This window comes from Mauremys reevesii, linkage group 2 (assembly GCF_016161935.1).
Source record: "Mauremys reevesii isolate NIE-2019 linkage group 2, ASM1616193v1, whole genome shotgun sequence".
Classification (NCBI taxonomy): Eukaryota; Metazoa; Chordata; order Testudines; family Geoemydidae; genus Mauremys; species Mauremys reevesii.
In genome coordinates this window covers 284,153,248-284,162,604 of record NC_052624.1, presented here as the reverse complement: position 1 = coordinate 284,162,604, position 9,357 = coordinate 284,153,248, and positions in this window count along the sequence as shown.

Below are 9,357 nucleotides of genomic sequence, written 5' to 3'. Positions count from 1 at the left end.
GAACAGATTTAGCAAAAGAACAAGATTAAAAACAGCACAGAGGCCCCAATTCAGCAAAGCTCTTGAGCATGTGCTCAGGTCCACCCATATTCAGGAAAGCACCTAAACAAATGCTTAACTTTAAGCACATGCTTAAATTCTCATTGAAGCCAATGCTTATGTGATTTCCTGAATTGTGATTCTTTTCTGAATCAGGGCCAGAGCAAAAAACCTATAACATATGTCTGCTGGGGCTTTAAGCCCAGAGCAGAGTTTGGAAATTAAATTACAAAGGAGAAAGGAGTAGGGGGAAATGTTATCCGGGAGAGATCGGGACCAGCAGCACAGCAGGGAAAAGTAAAAACCCTATTAACCAGCTGTTCCGGGATACAGGTTCAGGAAGGGGAAAGGCACTGAAACCAAATCAGGTGAAAAGATAATTACTGGGGAGGGAAACATTCATGCTCTTTATTAGACTAAAGATGATGTAAGTGAATCTCTAAATGCAAATGAGGAGTTAGAGGATGAGCTATTGCCCCTCCTGACAGGCACTGCCAGCCACTAACTAAACGCAAGGCTCTCTTAGGACTTAGTTAAGGAGCCTGACTGCAGTGGCAGCTGCCATTTTGTGACGCTAAGCTGGTGCAGCTTGTTATGAAGAAGACACATACACTGTGCTCCCTCCAGAGACTTTATTTCTGTTCTTTCCTATAGTGCTCTTTTCCCCTTACTATAAATGAAAAGTCATTCAGACTGAATGTATACTGAGTTGTTCTTTGTGAACGGAAAACATAATATCTGTTTTAGTTTGGGACCAGGGGCCACCTGGGGTATCTAGAAAAACCAAGGGTGCAGAGAAAGTCCAGCACTTCTATTCACTGCACAAGCACCCATCTCAGTCTGAGCCTGCTCAGCCTTCTGGAAACAACTAGTTCACACCAGGTGGCTTTGCACAGTATCAGTCCAGACCCTGATCCAAACACAACAGAAGTCAATGGGAGTCTCTGTTGACATCAGTAGGCTTTGGATTAGGCCTAAAGTCATTACCATACTGGTAGCCTGACACTTAGCTTCACAGGGTCTGGGGATGGCAGGTGCTAGCAGAAAGAGGCAACGTTTTAGGGGAGGGGTTTGAGGAGGAAAGTGATGCTGCCACCAGGTGCATAGTGGGAGGCATGTTACAGGCAGAGGTGTGGTAGGAGAAAAGTTGCAGTCATCCATGGGAGATGGAGACCAGAGGAACAATGTGGTGAGTTGCACTGGCAGGGCAGGGCACAGGGCACCAGATGGGGCACAGTGGAGATGGGGGCAGGGCAGAGGGGTGGAGCCGAGGGGAGGCAGGGAGACAGGAAGTTAGTGCAGCCACTGAAGGAAGAGGGGGTGGCCAGGGGGAAGAGATGGCTTTAGCAGCCGCACATCAGTTGAACTCAATCGGGACGGTGTGAGAGCCAGGGGGAGGTCACCGCAGTTGAAGCCAGAGGTGAACAGGGCAGGGACCAAGGTGTCTGCAGTGAGGCGGGAGAGAGGGATTGGGAGATAAGGCAGTAGAACGGCTCACCGATCTCAGGCCCTGCTGGCTGACCAGGAGCACGGCACTCCCCAGGACTCCATCCCAGCCCTCGCACAGGTATTTGACAGCTAATTCACCCTTTAGCTGCCAGATCAAAACATTGTGCAAAGCGGATCGCTAGTACCAATATTAGCAACAAAGCAAACCCGGCTGGTGTTGCTACCACCCACTACCAGGATCAGAAAGAACATCCTTGCGGGGGCATGCAGGCTCCATGGGACGGAGTGCAGAGTGCTGCTGCGTCAGCTGCTCCAGTTCTCTGTGGCCTGCACTTGGTACCGTCATTTACACCCGTGCACAGTGGGTGCTGCAGTTCTTCCATTCTCATTTGGTAGCTGTAACCAGGGTGCTCTGTCCCCTTTAAGGGAAGGAGGGACCTGGAGCTAGGCAACCCTGTAACAAGGCACGACTGGGAATGGAAAGAAGGGTGGGGCTGAGGAAGCAGGAAGTGCATGAGTCATGTGACTACTGGGGATTATAAAACAGAGCTCTTGGCTCAGGCAGAGAGAACCCAAAGAAACCTGCTGGGAGGTTGCCCTGGGATAGACCCGTGATGATAGGTTGGGGAAGCCCACCAGGATGGCTTCAGGAAGGGTTATGGAGACTATGATGGAGTGTTCACCCCACACTGGAGAGGAAGGAGTTAATGGAGGACTCATGGGCCTGCCACACCCTGTCCCAGAAAGCAGCAGGGGAGGTGAGTCCTCCCAGCAGCCAAGGGAGGCTGCTCAGGAAGCAGCCAATTGGAGGGAGGCTGCATGGAGCAGCCAATCCGGGCCCAGCAAGCTCACATAAAAGGAGTTGCAGGGCAGAGGAGAGGTCAGTTACTGCTGGGAACTCAAGGAGTGAGGACTGAGCTTGATAAGTTTACAGAGGGGATGGTATGGCAGGACTGCCTACAATGGCATGTGGCCCACTGGCAACTGACAGTAGCAAAAATCCCCAGCGGCAGGAGACAGGACACTAGATGGGGAGGTCTCTGAGTTACTACAGAGAATTATTTCCCAGGTATCTGCCTGGTGGGTCTTGCCCACATGCTCAGGGTCTAACTGATCACCATATTTGGGGTTGGGCAGGAATTTTATCCTGGGTCAGATTGGCAGAGACCCTGGGCGGGTTTTGCCTTCCACTGCAGCATGGGACCCAAGTCATCTGCAGGTTTAAACTAGTGTGAATGGTGGAGTCTCTGTAAGTTTAAAGTCTTTAAATCATGATTTGAGGACGCCAGTAACTCAGCCAGAGGTTAGGAGTTTATTACAGGAGTGGTGGACGAGATTCTGCGGCCTGCAATGTGCAGATCAGACTAGATGATCATGATGGTCCCTTCTGACCTTAAGTCTATGACTGTCTCTCTAGCAGGCTGAGAGACCTGTGACACCTTGGACAGAGCAACTGCTGGCAGGGACAGGGGGAGCAAGAGTGAGCTCCTGGCTGACTGCTGGGACTTGCTGGCTGAGGCCACAGAGAAGTGGCCCAGGGAATTGAAGCAGCAGAGATGAAAGTTAAAGAGGTACAGCAGGCGGCAGCTATCCACAGGGTCCCTTGGCCAGGAACTGGAGTAATGGGTGGGCCCGGGTCCCCCCCATTCACCACTGGGGAAGTGGCTTGACTGGTGGACAGTGGTACCTAACCCTGGAAGGGGAAAACACAGATGGTGACATGGCTGGAGGGCCAAGTCATAGAATCATAGAAGAATCATAGAAGATTAAGGTTGGATGAGACCTCAGGAGATCATTTAGTCAACTCAAAGCAGGACCAACCCCAACTAAATCATCCCAGCCAGGGCTTTGTCAAGCCAGGCCTTAAAAACCTCTAAGGAAGGAGATTCCACCACCTCCCTAGGTAACCCATTCCAGTGCTTCACCACCCTCCTAGTGAAATAGTGTTTCCTAATATCCAACCTAGACCTCCCCCACTGCAACTTGAGACCATTGCTCCTTGTTCTGTCATCTGCCACCACTGAGAACAGCCAAGCTCCATCTTCTTTGGAACCCCCCTTCAGGTAGTTGAAGGCTGCTATCAAATCCCCCCTCACTCTTCTCTTCTGCAGACTAAACAAGCCCAGTTCCCTCAGCATCTCCTCATAAGTCATGTGGCTTGAGCCACCTGATCATTTTTGTTGCCCTCCGCTGGACTCTCTCCAATTTTTCCACATCCCTTCTGTAGTGGGGGGGACCAAAACTGGATGCAATACTCCAGGTGTGGCCTCACCAGTGCCGAATAGAGGGGAATAACCACTTCAGTCGATCTGCTGGCAATGCTCCTACTAATGCAGCCCAATATGCCGTTGGCCTTCTTGGCAACAAGAGCACACTGTTGACACACATCCAGCTTCTCATCCACTGTATTCCCCAGGTCCTTTTCTGCAGAACTGCTGCTTAGCCAGTCAGTCTCCAGCCTGTAGCAGTGCATGGGATTTTTCCATCCTAAGTGCAGGACTCTGCACTTGTCCTTCTTGAACCTCATCAGATTTCTTTTGGCCCAATCCTTCAATTTGTCTAGGTCACTCTGGACCCTATCCCCACCCTCCAGCGTATCTACCTCTCCCCCCAGCTTAGTATCATTTGCAAACTTGCTAAGGGTGCAATCCATCCCATCATCCTGATCATTAATAAAGATATTGAACAAAACCGGCCCCAGGACCGACCCCTGGGGCACTCCGCTTGATACCGGCTCCCAATTAGACATCAAACCGTTGATCTCTATCCATTGAGCCCGACAATCTAGCCAGGTTTCTATCCACCTTATAGTTCATTCATCCAATCCATACTTTTTAACTTGCTGGCAAGAATACTGTGGGAGACCGTATCAAAAGCTTTGCTAAAGTCAAGATATATCATGTTTACTGCTTTCCTCATATTCACAGAGCCAGTTATCTCATCAGAGAAGGCAATCAGGTTGGTGAGGCATGACTTGCCACTGGTGAATCCATGTTGACTGTCCCTGATCACCTTCCTCTCCTCCAAGTGCTTCAAAATGGTTTCCTTGAGGACCTGCTCCATGATTTTTCCAGGGACTGCAGTGAGGCTGACTGGTCTGTAGTTCCCCAGATTCTCCTTCTTCCCTCTTTTAAAGCTGGGCACTATAGTTGCCTTTTTCCAATAGTCCAGGACCTCCCCGGATCGCCACGAGTTTTCAAAGATAATGGCCAAGGGCTCTGCAATCGCATCAGCCAATTCCCTTAGCACCCTCGGATGCATTAGATCTGGACCCATCGACTTGTGCATGTCCAGCTTTTCTAAATAGTCCTTAACCGGTTCTTTCACCACTGAGGGCTGCTCACCTCCTCCCCATACTGTGTTGCCCAGGACAGCAGTGTGGGAGCTGACCTTGTCATGAAGAGGACGCTGTGGTACTTGGACTGAGGTGGATCTGCAGGTGGAGAAGAAGATGGGAGAGGCACTGTAGATGAGTGGACTCACCCCTACGGCGCCTCCTGCTGGTGACTTCTGGGAATTAGCTCGGTTCCACCTCCAAGCACCCTCTGCAGGCCGGTGATCCGCCTGTCCTCCGGCTCCTATGTCCCTCCCTGGACCCAGTGCCCTTCTACCTGGGGTGCTGCCCCCTGGCAGTAACCCCTCAGTCTTAGGGTCTCCCCTCCCTGGGAAACCCCCACCCTCTATCCCCACCTCGCCTCAGTGTATGGCTACTGCCGGTCATTGTCTAGCCCCTGCGCCCTGGGGCAGACTGCAGTATCAGCCACTCATCACCGGCAAGGTTGGGTTTGGACCTGCTGCCTTGACCTACCCTTGGGCTGCCCTCTGCAACCCCTAGTATCCGTTGGCCTTCTGCTAGGCCGCAGCCTAGGGCTTTTCAGGCTGGAGCTCCCCAGCTCCTCTGCCTTTCCCCAGCCCTGCTCCACTCAGGTACTCTGTGTCCAGCTCCCTGCAGCCAGGTCCATCTCACTCTACAGCTAGAGAGACTCCTGTCTGCCCCTGGCTTCTCTGCCTTTATAGGGCCAGCTGAGTCTGTTTGGGGTGTGGCCCCAGCTACAGCCACTTCCCCCAATCAACCCAGCCTAAAAGCTGCTTTCTCCAGCCACAGCCTCCTCCCAGGGCTGTTTTTAACCCTTCAGGGCAGGAGTGGGGGTCCACCCCGCTACAGGCACCACCAGGAGAGGGCGCACCAGCTGGCAGAGCTAATCCCTGTGATGGCCAGCAGGAGGCGCTGCTGTGGTGAGTGAACCCCGAGATAGAGACCCTGCCCCAAGGGAAGGAAACTGAGCCCAGGAACTGGGGCTATGAAAAAGACCAGGAGGGACGTCTTTCTAGAGAGGTCCTGGATCTGGAGCAGGACTAGCAGAGCTCTTCTGCTCAGAAGGACGCGGGGGAACCAAGAGAAAGCCAGGGACTAAGGAAAGAAGGGTTTGAGCCTGGAAGTGTCAGAGGAACTGTGAGTTCATTTGGTGAGGACTCAACAGATTTGACCCTCAAAGGTGCCGTGTTCCTGTAAAACTCCTGGCTGCATGTGAGTGCATTGGAGAACCAAGAGGAGAAGAGGTGGGGTGACTGCAGTGCCCAGCCATGGAGTAATGTCCTCTGGGACCACACACTGTCACCATAGCACTTGGTGCACATGTAAATGATGACACAAGGTGCAAGGCAATGGAGAATCTATCCCCTGGTCTTTCTCTGCTATGAAAAAATGACCTTCAGTGACCAAACAGGTCAACTTTAACCTATTAGTAGGAAACTCAGAAATAACCTATAGGATAAATACCTGGATGAGCTCAAAGGCAATCTGGTGCAGGTAGGAACTCTGCTAAACTCCTCTCCATCAGAAACTGCCCTCTCTGCATCAGACAATAAAATAGAAAGAAATATGGCTCCAAAATGCAGGTGTTAAATCACATCTGACCTTAAAGAATGTCTCCTAAGCAAAGCAAATGTGTTGGTTTAAGTCAGTAGTGCCTGATCTCTGCAGCACTTAAGGTTCTCAGAGCCTAAGAGGGTCACCCCTAATTTGCATGTAATTTACTCTAACTCCACTTGGGATTTTTCTTGAAGTCTGCTTTGAGGGCTAAGAGTGAGGTGTATTAGTGAGGACCTGGCACCACTCTTCTCAAAAACCAGCTCCTTGATATGGCCATGCACATTATAGATTGAAGGTACAAGTCTCTCCGTGTTTGGATTTGTGATGGGAAAGGGCCAGTCACAGAGGTGAGCCCTCCCAAAGAGGCTTTGCTAGTGGCTGAGATGCTGACTTGGGAGAGCTGTCACTTCTTGGCAGGCTGGTATTGAAATTCAATACATCTTGCCCAGAAAACTTGCATCAGGAGATTGTTGTCAGTCAGTTCCTGGTGAACTTCAGCCTTGGCTTTGCAGGACAATCAGCTGAAACTGGGCATCTAAATGGCTTTGTTCTTGCCAAAGTCTCCAGGCCATTGATCAAGCGAATCGTGGAAAGTTTAGATATTTTAAATCTCTGAAAATTATATTTCTGGGCTGTTGAGAGTCAAGAAGTAGCTGCTGCTTTGCTGGGTGTGGAATCCTGCAGGAAGTGGGGAGCCCTGCTGAGCTGTCTGCAAAGCTCATTCCGCAACTTGCAGCTGCAACTCCTGCCTATCTAGCACACAGACACTCTCTCTTCCCTTCTCCCCATCTCCATCTCGTTTTGCTGGTACTGTGCCCCACTAGGGACAAACTGAAGCTGAGGTAAACCCAAGGGTCAGGAGACTACAGCCTGAGTTAAGCTGACCCTTATTATCATAGAATCCTAGAATATCAGGGTTGGAAGAGACCTCAGGAGGTCATCTAGTCCAACCCCCTACTCAAAGCAGGAGCAATCCCCAGACAGATTTTTACCCCAGATCCCTAAGTGGCTCCCTCAAGGATGTGATTGCTAAACCCTGGGTTTAGCAGGCCAATGTGGAAACCGCTGAGCTATCCCTCCCCCCAAAAAACAATATAGCCTTGCATTGGCCAGGAATCAAACTCTGGGTTGACTACTTGGAAGGGAGCTATGCTCACCACTATACCACCAATTATGAGGGGGTATCCTCCACCGGACACCCAAACTTGCCTTTGCCAAATCTGCTGTGACTGATCTTGGTTTGCAATGGTAGTGAGGGTTCATCCTATGGGCTCAGTGTTTTCACAATACCAGAGTTCAGGCTTATCAGTGCAGTGACTGTCCGCTGCCCCATAACCACCTTCCCCAAACGCTAACCCGCTAGCCACCACGTCCCCAGGAAAAGAGATGGGCTTTGCAGTGTGTTGGGAAGGCTGACAAATCCGAGCTCTGGCAGCCCATGGGTAGGCAAAGCGAGTTCAAAAGGCAAAAGCCCCTTATGGACGACATGCTACCAGCAGTTTCCTCTCTCTTAAATCAATCAAATGCCCCCACTGATCACACCTGTACAAGGATCACATGGGAGAGAGGCATCTCGGGGAACCTGATCTCAAACTCTTTAGGGTCTAACAAGTCAAAATGGACACCTTGAATTCCAGTTGGCAGCATGCAGGCAGCCAATGAAGATCCCCAGAGCATGGGACCAGTCATGCAGTGGTCTTGCCTTCACATGCCACTGAGTAAGTGAGCAACTGCATTCTGCACTCACTTCAGTTTCTGAGTGGTCTCAGTGTGTGGCCCCATGGAGAGCACACTGCAGCACTTGAAGGTCGAGGCGACAAGGGGTGGGCAACAGTAGCAAGCCCCACATCACAATCCCTCCTTCCTTGCCAGCTGTAGATGGAACAAAGCGACTTGCCCATGGGTCTATCTGTGCATCTGTATCTCCCCAGACTATGTAAAATGTTTCCACCAGGAATGCTGAACCCCTGAGAGCAAGGTGATGGGAAAGAGGAGTTAGGTTCAAGGAATCCATCCAGTCTCAGGGTCCCTGGCGTCTCATCTGGGATCTTTGCCCCACTGCTCTGAGATCTTGGAAAATTAAAGAAATGACATCCATTTAGTTTGATCCCCAAGTTGTGGCTTTATTTCAAATGGGGATAAAAACAGGAGAGGAATCGAATTCTTGGCCATAATTTTGAAACCCTAAATGTTGTGCCGTTGCCCATCTTCTGATGCATGGGAAGAAACGCGACCGCACGATCCCCATCCTCAGCTACCTGCCCTGGTTCCTCACTCTGTCACTGCAGGAGTCAGTTCAAAACTTCCTTTGTTGCTGTTATACAACAAACCCTCTCCACCTCAGTGTATGGCGACCTTGAGCGGGTAGAGTGGCTTGAGTGTTCCCATGCTCCTCAGGCTGTCGGGACTCTCGCATGCCTGGCAGGGTCACCCATGGCGGCAAGGTCGAAGGTGAAGTTCCAGATGAACAATAATCCAATTCTCAATGGCTGTGAAGCAGATGAAGGCTGAAGCAGGATGAAAGTCTCCAACCACCTTGGTTTCCTTGCCATTGGATTATGATCCTCATTCTGCCAAGCACTGTGTGGATGCTTCTGTGCCCACACGGTGTCTCCATGTTAAAAGAATTCACGCCCAGGTGTCTTCCACATTCACAGACCCCTTCCTAGTTAAGACAGTAGCTAAACAGGGCTCCATCCCTTTTCTCCATCTTCCTTGCTGTCACCCTCCTTCTCATTGCTGACAAGCTCCCCTCTGGGCTTGACATCCAATACAGAATGGATGGCAAGCTCGTCAACCTCATTCACCTCCGATACAAGACAAAGACGATCACTAAATCAGTCATTGAGCTCCAATATGCAGATGACTGTGCTCTGTGCATCCCCTTGGAAGATCTTCAAAAAATAGTCAGTACTTTCTCTGAGGCCTGCAACCAACTCGGCCTCACACTCAACACCAGAAAACTAAAGTACTTCACCAGCAGGCTCTGAATCACC